We start from the raw sequence: 15,727 nt of genomic DNA, 5'->3' as shown, positions 1-15,727 counted from the left end.
AAATTAAACATCACACTCAGATATCCATGGAGGCTGGATAATAAGCTTAATGGTAGAGCACTTAACCAGACATGCATGAGGCTCTCGGTTCCATTCTCAGCACCACAAAAATACATAAAACCATGAATCAAAGAGGAAAACACCAGGAAAAAATAGAAAATATTTGAACTGAATGAAAAGTAAAATGGTATATAAAAATTTGAAGGATGTGGATAATGGGTGCTTGGCGAGAAATTTGTAACCTTGTGCACTTGTGTCAGAAAAAAAAACAGATCCACGATTAAGCGGTTCCTCTTTAAGAACTTAATAAAGATGGGGGAATTGAACCCCAGGTCTAACTAAGGGAGAATGAAAGAAATAACAAAAATAGGGAAGAAGTCAATGAACTAGAAAATACATAAACAATAAAGAAAATGAAATCCAAAGGTGCTGTGCTGGATTTCTCCCATCAGCTTTCTCATCTCTTCTGCATAATACTAGCAAATCCCTGAGCCTCTTGCTGCTTCTGTTTACTCATCTGTATGATAAGGACAGTTGGACTCTGATGGTGCAGAGTGCTCAAATTGTTGCTTGTAGAAGCAGAAGAGCAAAAATACTGGAATTTTAAAAATAAACTTGTCCTGGCAATTATTCCATAAATGTGCTGAATAAATGAAGCCCAAAGAAGACATGGTCACTTATCCAATTATTTATTTTTGCAATCTATAACACTGATTAATTTGTATTGTTTTAATGCTCAAAAGAATATATACTATAAACAAAGATGTAACTCAAAAAATTAGTGTTCTTTATCAAGCAAGGGGGAATATATTCAGGTAGGTAGACTACAAACCAGAGGTTAGAAATCCCTAGCTTGGTTTTTGTTTGACTTGCTCCTGAGGTCCTTGGAAAATCATGATCTTTGCAGGTCTGTTTTCTCCATATGAGTGATCTGCATTATTTTTAAGATTCCGTCACAGTTGTGGGGCCGTGGTGTTGCACACCTATAATCCCTGTGGCTTAGGAGGCTAAGGCAGGAGGATAGGAAATTCAAAGCCATTCTCAGCAACTTGATGAGGCAGGCCCTGAATGACTTAGCAAGACCCTGTTTCAAAATAAAATATATATATAAAAAAAATGGCTGGAGATATGGCTCAGTGGTTGAGCACCATGGGTTCAATTCCCATACAAAAAAAAAAAAAAAAAAGAGTCAGACACTGAGCAAAGCCAAATTGTTTTCTGCCACAAAACAAGTTCTGGTAAGACTGTTACAAAAAAAAGCATCCTTGATTTACCCATTACATTACCTTTGTTAAAATAGGTTTCTTTCTAAAAGTTACTTGGATTCTTAAAATGACAGTTTACATCCAGGAGGAACACCTCATTAAAATACTGTGCTTTGAAGTGAATAAATAAATCACTATTCCTTCTAAATAGTATGGAAATATGCCCTCACACTTTGCCGTCCTCAACAGTCATCAAGGGAACTTCCTTTGGGCTTATTGACCATCTTGGACTACCTCTTGAAGTTTAGCAGGCACCTGGACCTAAGTAAATACTCTCCTGTCATTAATTAAATTAGGAGGTTGGGATAGACAATGTTTGATGAAAACATTACCTGGAGGAGGAAGCAGTTGTAACTGAAACATTTCTGATTTGCTGATATTTCACACTTCTGGAACAGGGAATGATAACTGATTATTTTTTTTTTGGCAAAAACATCAAGTAATGCTCACAACTTGAATTTAATCACAGACACTAGGGCAAGTACAATTGAGGAACATTCTACAAAATACCTGACCAGTACTCTTCAGAACTGTCAAGGTCACAGGAGACAGACTTGAAGAAGGAACTATCCTGGAGACAAGGAGAAGTGGATCAGGGACATGACGTTCAGTGTGGCACTGGGGTGGATCTTGAATCAGTAAAAGGACATCAGTGAGACAGTTGGTGAAACTGGAATAAAATTTGCAGGTTAATTCACAATGTATTAATGAAATTTCCTAGTTTTGATCATTGTGCTGTGGCTGTGTGAGATATTTATATTTGGAGAAACTTGGGGAAAAGAGAAGGAATATGGGAATTCTTTTAACTATTGAAACTTTTTTAGGTCAATTTAAAGTGAAAAGTTGTGTTTTGATTTTTTAAAAAGAATAGGTGTGGGATAGAAAACTTTCAAATCAGAATGTATTGGTTAACTAAAAGAAATACTAAAACAATAGAAGTAATTGATGTGAAGTATAGTAAAAATAAAAAAGGAAAGTAAGCAGAAAATTCAAATTCAGAGGATAAAAAATATTTTAAAGTAAATTGGCACAATAAATGTCAAATAAATTAATGTTTTCAGACCAAATAGATCCTCAGATTAGATAACCCCTTCCCAGAAAAAAAGAAAAAAAAAGTCCATCTTTCTGGTATTTTATGTTATTTCTGGGTCCTAACATATAACAACTCAGAAAGATTGGAAGCAAAACAATGCCAGCCCCTGGTCCCCCATGTCACACACACAAAATAGTATGCCAGGGCGATATTCATACAAAGAAATCTGAGGGTCCTGGACTGATAATTCACAGAAGACAACTAAAGGCAAAAAACATTTAGGAATAAATACTTACCGTACAAAATAATAAAAGTAATAATTTTATAGAAAAGTAATAATTTTCCAGAAAGATAAAATTATTCTAAAGAGAGATACAATTAATAATATAGTCTCCAGATACAGAATTTTTAAATTGTTTGAAATTACAGTCCATAATCATACTTACAGGTTTTTAATATACTTTTCTAAGAATTGATGGATTAAGCCAGCAAAATAGTTATCAAACTGAAAGAAAATTTGAAAAACAATTTAGCAACTTTAATCGGGCAGAAATTTATAGAACCTTTCAACATTTAACTAGGGAATTGACTACTACTAGCCACAAAGCACGTCTCAAGAAATAACAACTGTTATCAGTTCTCTGACCACAATAAAATTATACTAGAAATCAGTAACAAGAAGATAACTTTTAAAACTCTGCATATGTTTGGAAATTTTTAAACAGACTTCTGAATAACACGCCAGTCAAAAAAGAAACCATCACAAAAATGAGAAAAATCGAGAACTGATTAATAATGAAAATTTTCACATTGAAATGTGGGATGTAGCTAAACACTTGAGAAATGTGTGCCTTTTATTGCTTTTCTGAAAAAGAGAGGTTGAACATGAGCTAGGCATCAAAATCAAAAGTAAAAAAAAAAAAAAAAGAAAAAGAAAAAAAAATTTTGTGAGCCCAAAGAAAATAGAGGGAAACACAAATGGAAGGAATAAAACACAAAGATACAGTAGAGATGATCAAGCCATCAATTTAAAAAAAAAAAAAATTAAATTTTTGATGGACCTTTATGTGGTTGTGGCTCAGTGGTAAAGGTCATGCCCAGAATGTGTGACGCACTGGGTTCAATCCTCAGCACCACATAAAAAAAGTAAATAAATAAAGGGAAAAAAAGTCATCATTTTTTTTATAAAATTTAAAGAAATGGGGACAAACCCTAGCAAGATGGATCAAGGTGGGGCGGGGGGGACATAGATTACATATTTTGGGAATGAAGAGGGAAACATGACATATACTCTCTAGCTTTTTAAAAATAAGCTACTTCTGCCAGGCGTGGTGGAATACAGCTTGTAATCCCAGTGACTTAGAAGGCTAAGACAGGGTTCACGGCTAGTCTAGGCAACTCAACAAAGCCTTGTCTCAAAAAGTTAAAAGGGATGGGGACGCAACTCAGTGCTAGAACCTGCCTGGGTTCAGTCTCTAGTACCACAAAGGGGGGAAAAAAGTATTTCTATGATAAAACAATTCCTGGACACAGCAAGTAGAGTACCTGGACCTTAGTTTGATGATGTGCAGGAATAATAAAAGTAATAAAGGTACAGGTATGCTCTCTCTCCACCACCTCTTAGAAGTCTTGACCCTAACCAAACAGGAAGGAGCTACTCAGCACAGTGAACCCTGCCCCCATCCCACTTCAGCCCTCACAGTCACCATACAGAGCTTAACACAGATCCTCATCAAAAAAGATTATTTTGAGAATGAGAAAACTACCATGTAGGATTTTTTTTAACGGTTTATCATCCTGTGTTTGACAGTACCAAGTCACAACATGAAATCCTATTATGTGTAAGCTGATGGGTGAGATATTATCCACAGTGACATTTTGAATGACAAATGGGTTTTGAAAATTAGGTTCCTAATCAGAACTTTCAAAAAATGCTACTGTGCTTAAGAATAGAACTGCTTCCTTCCCATTGGTCCCTGGCACACAAATGACAGCATTCCCAACTGCACTCTGGCCCTTGCATTCACATCCCTACTAGCCTTTGTAAGGCTACGCTGATGAAGATGATTTGGGTGAAAGAAGTGCCTCGGTTACTTGCTTTTGCTTTGCTTTTCTAAGTGAAGGGGAATAATCCAGAAATTTCATGTAAGGAAATGGTTTTCAAACTTCCTAGCACACTAGACTCACCCACTGTACTCAGGAGAGGCCCGGTTTTTCCCTGACCTCAGGGGTCTGAGATGCCACAGCTGAGGGCTTCAGCACCTGCACTTTCTAATTTCTGTAACCTGTCACCTGGGATCTCCCTCAATACCTTCATGGCATTGAGCACTTCCTGTCTGTCAGACAGGTTCACATGTATTAGCATTTATTCTCACAACAACCTTTACAGATCTATACTATCATCCCCATTTGATACATGAGGAAACTGAAATGTGTAGTGTTAACATTTCTAAGGTCACATAACCAACAGGGAACAGAGCTAGGACTTGAAGATTCGTGCTCCAGGGTCCATTCACTTCACCTCCATCTGCACTGCCTTTTAGGTGCCACTAGGCCTGTGACAGAACATACTCAGGCCTAATGGACTCCCCAGGCAGAAGTGAAGGGCAGCCCTAGGTTGGTGGATGACTCCTGGGCTCCACCAGGCTGTGGAGATGAATGGTTTTGCTCTGCTCAAGGAGTACAGAGGCTCGTTGGAGAGATGAAGAGACCTGTACTCCCACATGCTCCATGTCAAGAGGCTGTCTTAGCACCAGTGGACCAAAGTTTTTAACCTGATTACACACCTTTGGCAAGTTCATTGACACAAAATGGGAGGGAAGCAATTTAACTGCAGAAAGCAGGCTGACAGAAGTTCTGGATGAGTTTATTTTCACCAACTTCCCAATATTTGTTTGGATTTGAAGACATTGGATGTACCACTCAGAGACCCCCATGGTTGTGAGGACAGCAAGAAACCACAAACCATAGAAATCACAGATGTTAGCTAAAGCTACATGGGGGTGAGTGGGATCATATAGAATGAGAAGAGTTCAAGACAAAGCCCCAAGGTAGCCTGGGTTGGAGGACCAGATCAAAAAAACAGGATTACAGAAAGATGGAGCACAGAGGCTCTGGGGCTAATGCAAAAGGAAAACATTACATCACAGTTCACTATTCAGAAAACGTGTTCAAACTTAGCCATTTAATAGATCAGTATCTAGGTTTTTAGGGGAAAATCCTACAAACTAACTTTTCCACTAGATGCTACTTCATCTTGAATTAATATACCTGGAATTAATGGGAAAGATACTGTTGCATTTATTGAGATACTAGGGATGTGATGTCTATTTGTTATTGTATAACAAGCTAATTTTTCAGTTGTGCAAATCATTAAATACAGATACCATCAGGCATCACTATCTTCAGAGAGGAACTCCTGCCCACATGTCTGTACAGGTGAACCTGTATTTACCCCTCACTTCTGATCATATCATCTCTCATAGGTGTATCACACAGTGCTTTTTTCAGGAGCTTTTATGTACAAGATTGAGGATTCCCTCTGAAGTGAGAAGTATTGATATTTTTACATCTGGATTTTACCACAGAGAAAACAGGCCAGGAGAAATCCAGTGCTTTACCTATGACCACAAACTGGCTTGTGAAGGGAATGAGAGAAAACCAAGTCCCACTGTGTCTTAGGGTACATCCCTTCGTAGTAGAGCCTTCCCTTGACAGGGATGAAGCAGTAACCTCAGGAGACCAGGTAGAGCTTCTGCCACTCTCCTCTAGTCTATCTTGTGATCAGCTTCTTGCTCCCGAGCACTAAGTTGCCCGCAGCCCCTGGCCTGGAAACTTGAGTCTTTGGGCCTGAGACAACAGAAAAACCTGATACTTGGAGTTGATGTTTTGATTTCTCCCTGTGCAAGGATCTTAAATTGTCTTATGAAATTCCATGGTCAAGATGGAAACCAGATGACTCCAACTAGGCTTGGGGTGTTAATTTCATAGAGAGCCAGTGATACTCCTCCAACTCTCCTACTGCCTAGAGCTTGCTGTGTGGGACCAATGTTGGATGCCTAGTAGCAGACATAGGCGGCAAGGGTGGACAAAAACAACAAAGTGTCTCTTTGAAGAGGAAATTGGGAAAACAAAGGCTTAGCTTGTGCTTGACAGTGAGCAAGATGTGAAGAGGGCAGCCTAAGGAAATGGGTGAATGAGAAATCCCAGAGAACACCACCAAAGCCTCTAGTAACTCGGAAGTTACTCACCAAAGTGTTTAACAGGCCTGGCTGATAGAGGCATGAAGGGGCAAATGTCCTTCTCCTCTCCCCACCTTCGGGGTGTGTTTTAATAGGGGAGGAAGATATTCACTAAAATAAGATACTGGTTTTCCTTTTTTTCACTTTTCAAGAAAATACTATATGCTAAAGTTTCATTTTTAAAAGCAATCCAAGTGTCCCCATTGACAGAGATGTAAGTAGCTTCTGCACACATGTGAACTCAACCTGGGAGCCTAGAGTCCAACCTGCACTCTATTTGCGTGAGGATTCTGTTTTTTAAAATTACAATTCAATAAAAACCATCTGACTTTGTATGCAGTACTTTCTCCAGTTAAATCCTCTGGAGGGCGACGTCACCCCTGGCTGACTATCAGCCATTAAGATTGTTGACATCCAGTTGACATGCATGACAGGCCTGGACTACACTCTCCTCCTTGGCACTAGGATCATCTACCCCATTCCTGATGGAGGACAGTGGGGATCAAGCCAAGCAATGTGCTATTTGGAACCCAAGGAAATGAGTCTAAAACTATTCTTATGAGTCCCAGATTTCTCCTTATACCGCTGTCAGATCCTTAAGAGAAGTCTCTTCCCAGGTTCCATCATGACTTTGAGCTGGAATCATCCATGCACCCTTCATGGAGGCCAGACAGAGACACCTGCCTCTACTTCATTTCAGAAAACCTCAACATTGTTTCATTTATAAGAAAATCCCATAAATACTTTCATTTAAAAAAAGTGTTTATAAGAATAGACAATACCTTTGATAACACTCCTCAGAAATGAAACTCAAGTAATTTTAAATATTTTAAGAATATGAAGATAACTCATTTAAAGAACACACCCAAAAAACAATAAGCCACCTAAAACTCGTCAGGCATGTACACTTCCTAAGCAAGTTCAGGAGTTTATAAATCTCTCGGCATCGCTGAGCATGTGGCCTTAGAACAAAGCAAAAGAGTTAAAATTCCACATTCCCAAATCAGGACTGTCCTAACTCTTCTTGGCTCAAAACAGAATTTCCGCTTCTTTTTGGACTGATGTGCTTTGGATGACCTTGATATAAACTCGAGTTCTCTTGTGTACCAACCTGACACTTTTTTTTTTTCAATTGGTTCTTCTTAGTTATACATGACAGTACAATCCATTTTGATAAAATCGTACAAGCATGGGATGTATTTTAATCTAATTAGGACCCCATTTTTGTGAGTGGAAGAATATCATGCTAAGTGAAATAAGCCAATCCCAACCTGACCTTCTTCATCAAACAATGCCACGGAGGGCAGACATCTTATTTCTGCTTCTTAGGTGTGCATTACACCAAAGGGGCTGGGTTCTCTGGAAATGTGAATTAAAATATCCAGCAACACATGGACTTGGAAGTTAGAAGCTAGGTTGCCCTCCCTCACCTATGAACCAACAGAAGTGACTCCCAGTGTCCCTGAGCCCAAGTTTGTTCTCTGCACTGGGTGCAGTTGAGCCAGGTCATCGTGGAGGCTCTTCACAGCTCTAGGAGTAAACTGTGGTGAGTCATGCTTACATTCTGGACACCCTTTAGTCATTTTGTGAAAAAGTTTGTAAACTGTAAAGTGCCCCACAACCATTATCTCTCTCTATCAGATAGCTGGTCTCTTCCCACAATAACCCACAATAGAATTGGTCTGCACTTTCACCTTAGCTGGGGGTAAGGGAGGGAGCAGAGGTGACGGGTGGGTACTCCCTGCACGGCCCCATCTCACTTGCCTCTTCACAAATTTAAGACCCTCCGTTTCCTTCCTCCATTCCACTTGGGTGCACCAGTAAAAGGGGATAACAGGGGGTCAGACCAGCTCATGCTGGCAGCTGCCATGGACACTTGGCTCCCTGCAAATGGCACAGCAATTGCTTTCACTAAACCATCATCCAGACCTGAATAAAAATCTATATTTAGCAATATCAACCCTATTGTTTGTATAATTATGGAATAGTTATGTGAAGTGTTCCATATACATGTAAAATGTTAACTTTAGGGGAAATCAGGTAAAGTATATATGGCCACTCTATGATCTTTGCAACTCTTTTATAAGTCTAAAATTATTTCAAAATACGTGGTTGGAAAAAAATTCAGGATCATTTTCTAAACCTGTTAAAAGTTCAAATGTGCCCAAGAAGTTCTTCCCTTAGAGAGCTTAGAGCTAGTGTTCCCGTTGTCAGAGGCAGTCCTGAATGGGAAGAGAAGTGGTTTGGAAAAGCGGACAGACCGTAGTATTTGCTCACATCATTTCCACTTAGCTCTAGGAACTTCGCTAAAGAGATCGTGCCCCTACTGAATTTGTCATTGTCAACTCTGACTAAACCAACCCAGCGGTGGGCTTTGTTGTCAGTGCTTTGATAGTGTCCAAACGGGACTGGGATCCAGACAGATTTCCCAGGTTCTGTGACAGGTACCATGTGCTTCCTACACACAACATTGTGCCTGGTCAGAATTTACCAGAGGGAATGCCTTCAAATCCTTTGAGCAAAGGAATTCATTTCTACTCCTTTCTTCATTCTTTTCTCAACAATTCTACATATTTAAAGTTATGGTAGTCAGAAATAAAGGGTTCCTCCAGAGTCAAGCAAGGTGGCTGCAGGTTTCTGGTGACTTCCTAACTGCTGGGGCAGGTTTGAGTGCTCATTCTGATTCCTTCCCACCATCCTCTAACCACAGGCACTTCCCTGTGACTCAGAGAACCGTTTGTCCCTCGCTGAACTCAGTGTCCTCAAGAGGCAAGTGAATGTGTGTGAAATCAAATTAACCTCTTTTCCTTCTTGTCTGCAGATGCTTTGTGCCCTCTCCATTGCCAACCAACGGGTTTGTGAGAGCCATGCTCTTCAGCCCTAAGGTCCATTCCTCCCCTCTCCTCTTCATTTTCCTTTTGCCATCAAGGCCATTATCCTTTAAAGATTCCACACTCTTACCTTGAAAAGTCGTTAATTCTTCTACCACCTTCATTCTCCTCCTCCCCTAGCCAGTCACTCTCTTGCTTGTCTTGTCTACGCAAGGTTTCCTGGGTTCAACCATTCATCACCATCTCCCTACCCAGGAATGTCTAGCTATTCCGTTAGCATGGAAACTGTCGTAACTTGACACTATGACCATTTATTTCATGCTCTCATGAGAATCCAAGGTAGTGTCCCTGGTCAGGGGACCTCTCAGGGGGCTCTCTTTGGAAGGGTGACTTCTCCCTTTATTGTGCTCTGCCACCATGTGGTCTTTGGAGAACTTTCCATTCAGTGCTGGGAGGCAAAATGGGAAATATAGAAGCTAGCATGGGAGGGGCTTCCCTGAACCAGGCTAGGTCAATATTGGAGACATTCCTTCTTCTAAAATTCTGACCTAGGACACAAGCTTGTCTATAAACACACACTATTGTCACAGAGGCTAGGGAATCTGCATACCATAAAAACAGGATAGGGTGCACTCACTTTTCCTCACAATCTATCAGCTGGAGCTCAGCTGCATGCCCTGCCCTCTGCCTGCACCAAAGGTCAGCAAATGGAGTTGAGCCGTGTGCCCTGGAGAAAAAAGAAAGCACATTTGGTGAATGTATGCATCCCTACCACACTTGATAGGCTATGAGTCCAACCAACTCATGCAGTTTGTGAATACAGAAATTCTCTTCTGACTTCTCCAAAATTTGCCCTGTTCACTTTTATCTTCTTCCTGGAAAGGATATTGGACAGGTAGACTTTCATGCAATGCTGCCATCTTTTCTACCCCAATTCCTGCCATTTGAATATCCTTGAAGACCTGCCAAACCACACAATACTTAAATTCCTGGATCTTATCAATGCCAAATCTACCCATCCTCTATGATCTAAATCAACTCTGGGAGCTGGACATTTTCCATTGGTCCCTTTGGGCTTCCCTATCCTGCTTGCAGCTTTGGTAAAGCAACCTATAATGTCTGAAATAATTGGTTTCTATGTACTCTGGCTTCTGGATGGGTGCAAACAATGGGAAGCCCTATCAGGAGATGGGAGAAATAGGACAGGAAAGTAACAGAAGTGACCACCTAGAGATAACCAGTGTGAATGTTTTACAGTATAGACTCTTATGTGCATATATATTAAATGGATTATGTTAAAGAGTTAATAGTGCATGACATCTATAAGTCACTTTTAAAATGTAAATAAAATAAAATCTTGTCAAAAATAAAAACAATGTTCATCTTAATGGCTATATTGAGTTTCAAAATATGTAATTGCCTACGTTTGGAAATGTTGCCGTGTTGCCAATTTTTCTTCATTAAAGAAAAATCTATGTTTAATGAATTTTTTAGTGTTTCATATTTTTATTCTAATTGTCTTAGAATTAACTCTTAGGAGTTGAAGCCCTACTGCCCCCACATATACCCTTTCTGCCCAATTGTTTCCTGGAATTTGGAATATTTTCCTAAACACAAGGAAGAAAGAAGTGAGATGTGATGTGGTTGTAGCCTTTGGCCTTCTTCACTTTGTGATAGGTGTCTGCCTGATAGTGTGGGCACTGAGACCAGAGCCAGGCTATAGGGAAGGGTCTTCATGTTGCTTTGCCTTTGGTGCAGAGCCAAACATTACATAGAAGCTTGAGTGGGCATCTCTCCAGCCTGCTCCATGTGCCTTGTAATCATAATCACTTTTTCCTAAATCCTTCTGGCACCAGTACCTATGTGTTTTCATTGTTGATGTTGTGATACTTTATCAGCATTTTGATAAATGTTAGGCAAGGCCCCTGACATCTTGAATGTGAAGTCACTGGTTTTGTACTTCCTGAGATCCCTCTGTGTCCTTGGCTTCTGTGAAACCACACCCTCCTGTTTCTTTTTGAACCCTTCCTCTTCACCATTCAGTTTTCTTCCTCCATGTGGCCCATAGATGCCAGAAGTTCCCAGGTTTTACCCCGAGAGAATTTCTCTGCCTGTTCTACCTACTCACAGTGTGTACGGGAGGTGGGAAGTGGCTTGAGTCAAGACCCCACTAACCCTTTTCTCCTCCCAGACTTCAAATTCCATATCCAGTGCAGGCCCTGTCCATCTCCTGCCTATAAAGCCACTGAATGCCTTCCCTCCTCCTTATCGCTCTTTTCCTATCCAAATACAACTTCCTCAGCAACCGCATGATCTATACTTCTTCTATACATGCAGGTACTTATATCCTCTGCTACTTTCCTACCAAGACTCTGAAATGTCTCTTATTGCATACAGAATAAAACATACAGAGCCCTCCATGATGTGGTCCTAGGCTACAATCTCTGCTTATGTCTCACCACATATCATAATCTCGATACCTGAGTTTCTTGTTACTTCGAAGATGCACCTCCCAGTCTTTGCTAATGCTGAGTGCCAGGAGTGTCCTCCCTCCCTCCAAGTGAGTCTTATGTATCTTATGTATATAGACTTTTTAACTTACATGGAAGTATACATGGAGGAAGCTGTAATGCTAGGTGCTCACACTGTGTGGAAGTGGAAGTTGAAGACATATATCATAGACACTAATAAAAAACTTTTTAAAAATTCATGACTAATATGTATCTTAAACTAATATATCAATAATGGAAATAGAATTATGAAGTTTTTTTGTGAAATCATAAAAATAACCCAAAGGAAGGTAAGGAAAAGAGGAAAAATGAACAAAGATCAGATGGGGCAAATAGAAAACAACTGGCAAGATGATTTAAGATGGAGTTAAGGCCAACTACATTAACAACTGCAATAAATATAAAAGACTCAATTGAAAAAATAAGAGATTGACAGGTTGACAGGTTGAATTTCAAAGAAAGAAAGACAAGGTATAATTCAACCATCTTCTTTGTACAAGAAATTCACTTTAAATATAAAGATATGTAGTAAAAGTGAAAAGAACAGGAGATACAAATGCTAACCAAAAGAGTGACCATGTTAAACTCAGATGAAGTAAGTTTAAGAACAAGGACAATTACCAAGGATGAAAAGGATCATCACATAAAAACAGAGTCCTTTCAAGAAGGCGTAGTAATCACACAGGTACACACCCAACAAAACAGTTCGACTTACGTAAAACAAGCACGATTATACTGAAAGCAGTGAAGCAATCCACAGTCCTAGTTGGGTCCAGCATGTCTTTCCCAGGAAGTGACCAAACAGACGAAATCCATAAATATACAGAACACACACAACACTACCAACACAATTCCCATATTTGACATTTATAGGACACTTCACCAGCCAGCATAATGCACATTATCTACAAATGCACATAGAACATTCACCCAAATAGATCATAAAACATAGGCTGCTCCATTAAATAAATCTTACCAAATACAAAAGATTTGAACCCATATGTTCTCTGTGCTCAGTAGAATTAAACTAGAAATCACAAATACAAAGATATCTGGAAAATGCCCAAATATTTAAAAATTAAATAACACCCTTCTAACTATCTCTATGGGGACAAAAAGAAATCACAAGGTTACTTAGAAATTATCTTAAAGTGAAAAAATACAATATATCAAAAATTGTGTTTCACATCTACAGCCATGCTGAAAGAATGAAGAGCAATGAAAGCTTTTATAAGAAAACCGCAAAAGTCTCAGCTCAATAGCTTCCACCCTGAGAGGATAAAATGAACAAATCAAATCCAGAGTAAGCACAAGTTAGTTAATAATAAGTAGGAGAATATGCATTAATGAAAATAAGAAAAGCATTAAACCAAAATCTAGTTCTTTAAAAGAATCAGTGAAATTGATAAAATCTAGCCAGAGTGATATAAAGAAAAAGACACAAGGATTGATCAAGGGTGAGAGGAGAATATTGCTCCTGATTCTATAGATAGTAAAAGGATAATGAGGGCATAATATGATTAGCAAATTTATGCCAACCAGTGTTGCTGTATTTCTTATTGATGTTATGCTTGTATATAATGGTGGTATTTGTACATACACACAATGTAATAATATAATTTGACAGTATCATTCTCCAGTATTTTCCCTTTCCCTCCACTCTGCCTTCCCTTAGTCCCTTTCTTCTATTATACTGGTCTCCGTTTGGTTTTCATGAGACCTCTCCACCACACCTTTCTTTCCCTTTTTCCTCTCTAGCTTCCACATATAAGAGAAACATGACACCTGACCTTCTGAGTTTGGCTTATTTCACTTAGCATAATAGTCTCCAGTTCCATCCATTTTCTTGCAAATGACATAATTTCATTTTTCTTTATGCCAACAAATTTGATACCATGTATAAAACGGATAAACTTCTAAACTTCTTGAAAGACAAACTATATAAGCCCAATCAAGAACTGGGTAAACTTAACAGTTCAGTTTAAAAAAAAAAAAAAATCTTTCCATAGGAATACTTCCAGGCCTAGTAAAGTCTAAACATTCAAATAATAGTTAAATTATTTTAGAATATACAACTTAATGTAATCTGGGTCTGGAATATGGCCCAAAGGCCTGCTTGTTGAAGTCTTAGTCCCTGGGGTGGCACTAGTGGGAGGTGGTGGAACCTTTAAGAGGTGGAGCCTAGTGGGAGGTCATAGGTCACTGGGGCATGCCCATGAAGAGGATCCCGGTTCCTTCCTCTCTCTTCCACTTCCCAGCCACGAAGGGAGTGAGCAGCTTTGTTCCACTACATGTTCCTTCCATGATGTGGAAGTGCCACAGTCCCAAAGCAGTGGAGCCAAATGCTTACGGTTTCCAAAACTGTGAGTCAAAATAAATCTTTTCTCTTTACAAGTTCATTATCTCAGGTTATTTGTGACAGAAACTAACAAAACACTTTTAGAAAGCAGGAGAGAATACTTTGCAATTGACTTTCTGATTCCTGCATCATCCTGATACAAAAACCAGGAAAAGGCATTACAAGAAAAGAAAATGACTGACGTGAACTTGATGCAATATTAGCAAACAGAATCTAGGAATATAGAAGGATAAAATAGGACCAAACAGGGTTCATCCCAAAGTGAACACTTGGTTCGACATTTGAAAATGAATTGATGTAATTCATATGAAGAGATAATAAAAAAGAAATACTGCAGAATCATTTCAACAGGTGCAGGAAAAATATATTAGCTTTGGAGTCTGACCTCAGCTCCAATTCTGTCTTTACTGCTCACCAGTGCGTAGCTATCGCCAACTGACTAACTTTGCTGAGAAGCTCCACCTCGTATAGTCAGTGGGCAGAGTTAGGCTGTCTTTCCATGTTGCAGTGAGGATTCATGGTAGTGGTGGTACCACTTGAGGGCTTGCCCCCATACTACAGAAACCCTGGATCCACACTGGGCTCTGCTCCTGACAGAAACAGGGTAAGTCTGTTGCAGAAACAAGTCAGGGCCACTCAACCCATCTAGGCTGCTGCTCATGAACTCTGTGTGTAAAGGGCAGCAACTGTGTATCTGACCCTTGCCAGAGGCAGCTGCGTCATGAGTTTCAAAACCCTATTGGAGGCTGCGCTTAACTCAGCAAGCCACAGGGAGCCCTGGGAGGTTTCTGACGTCCACAGAAGCGTTGAGAATTGTTACTGGAAATCTGGATTGTGCATGTATCAGTTGCAACATGGATGAGGGACTGGGGAGATGAGAATGGTGAGCTCACCAATGAGTCCTGCCCAGGAAAACACACCCCTGGATCCCAGACATCCCCAGCTCTGACCAGGATCTTGCATGGCCTTTAACCATAACAGACTAGGGCATTCTGCTCTCTGTTTTCTTGCAGATTACAGGTCTGCTTGATTGTCCAAGGAAAGGGGCTCCCTCAGAATCTGGGTCCTTATCCTTGGTCAGTCATGTGAAGGGATAAGAAAGGCATACACGGGTCGCCCATGGGGGTGTCCCAAGGCCAGTGCCATTGATGACATTGTTTCCCCTTACGCTACAAGTTTTGCTTCCTCTCACGATGGCCCTTTGTTTGGGGAATCCTTTATCCTAGTCCTTCCTCTTTAAGGGTGTAAGGGGAAAAAGCTTGGGTCACCCACCAACTGTTCATAAGTGCCTGGAACAGAGATCTTCTGGGACACTGACTGGAGCATTTATGCATTCATTGAAGCTGACCTAGTGTCTGGGAAACGCAGGGAGTCTGTGGGTACTAGCCTAAAGACCAAGACTTTGGGTAGCTCTAACTTGATAGTAGGCCTCTGAAAATAGTGACTAAATTAGATTAATGAAACAACACTTGTCAAGCACATTATGTC

The 15,727-nt window shown here is 40.0% G+C and overlaps 1 long non-coding RNA gene across 1 annotated transcript; it reads left to right on the top strand.

Annotated features, from left to right (window-relative positions):
- Positions 1–1,180: 1,180 nt before the first annotated feature.
- LOC306665631 lies at positions 1,181–10,847 on the top strand. The gene is made up of 2 exons (XR_013765097.1): positions 1,181–8,379; positions 8,712–10,847. It is a non-coding gene; the product is annotated as an uncharacterized lncRNA (long non-coding RNA).
- The last annotated feature ends 4,880 nt before the right edge of the window (positions 10,848–15,727 follow it).

The sequence above is a fragment of the Sciurus vulgaris genome (genome assembly GCF_902686455.1).
Source record: "Sciurus vulgaris genome assembly, chromosome: 7".
Classification (NCBI taxonomy): Eukaryota; Metazoa; Chordata; class Mammalia; order Rodentia; family Sciuridae; genus Sciurus; species Sciurus vulgaris.
The sequence above is the reverse complement of the archived record's forward strand: the minus strand, read 5'-3'. Positions and strand labels throughout refer to the sequence as shown.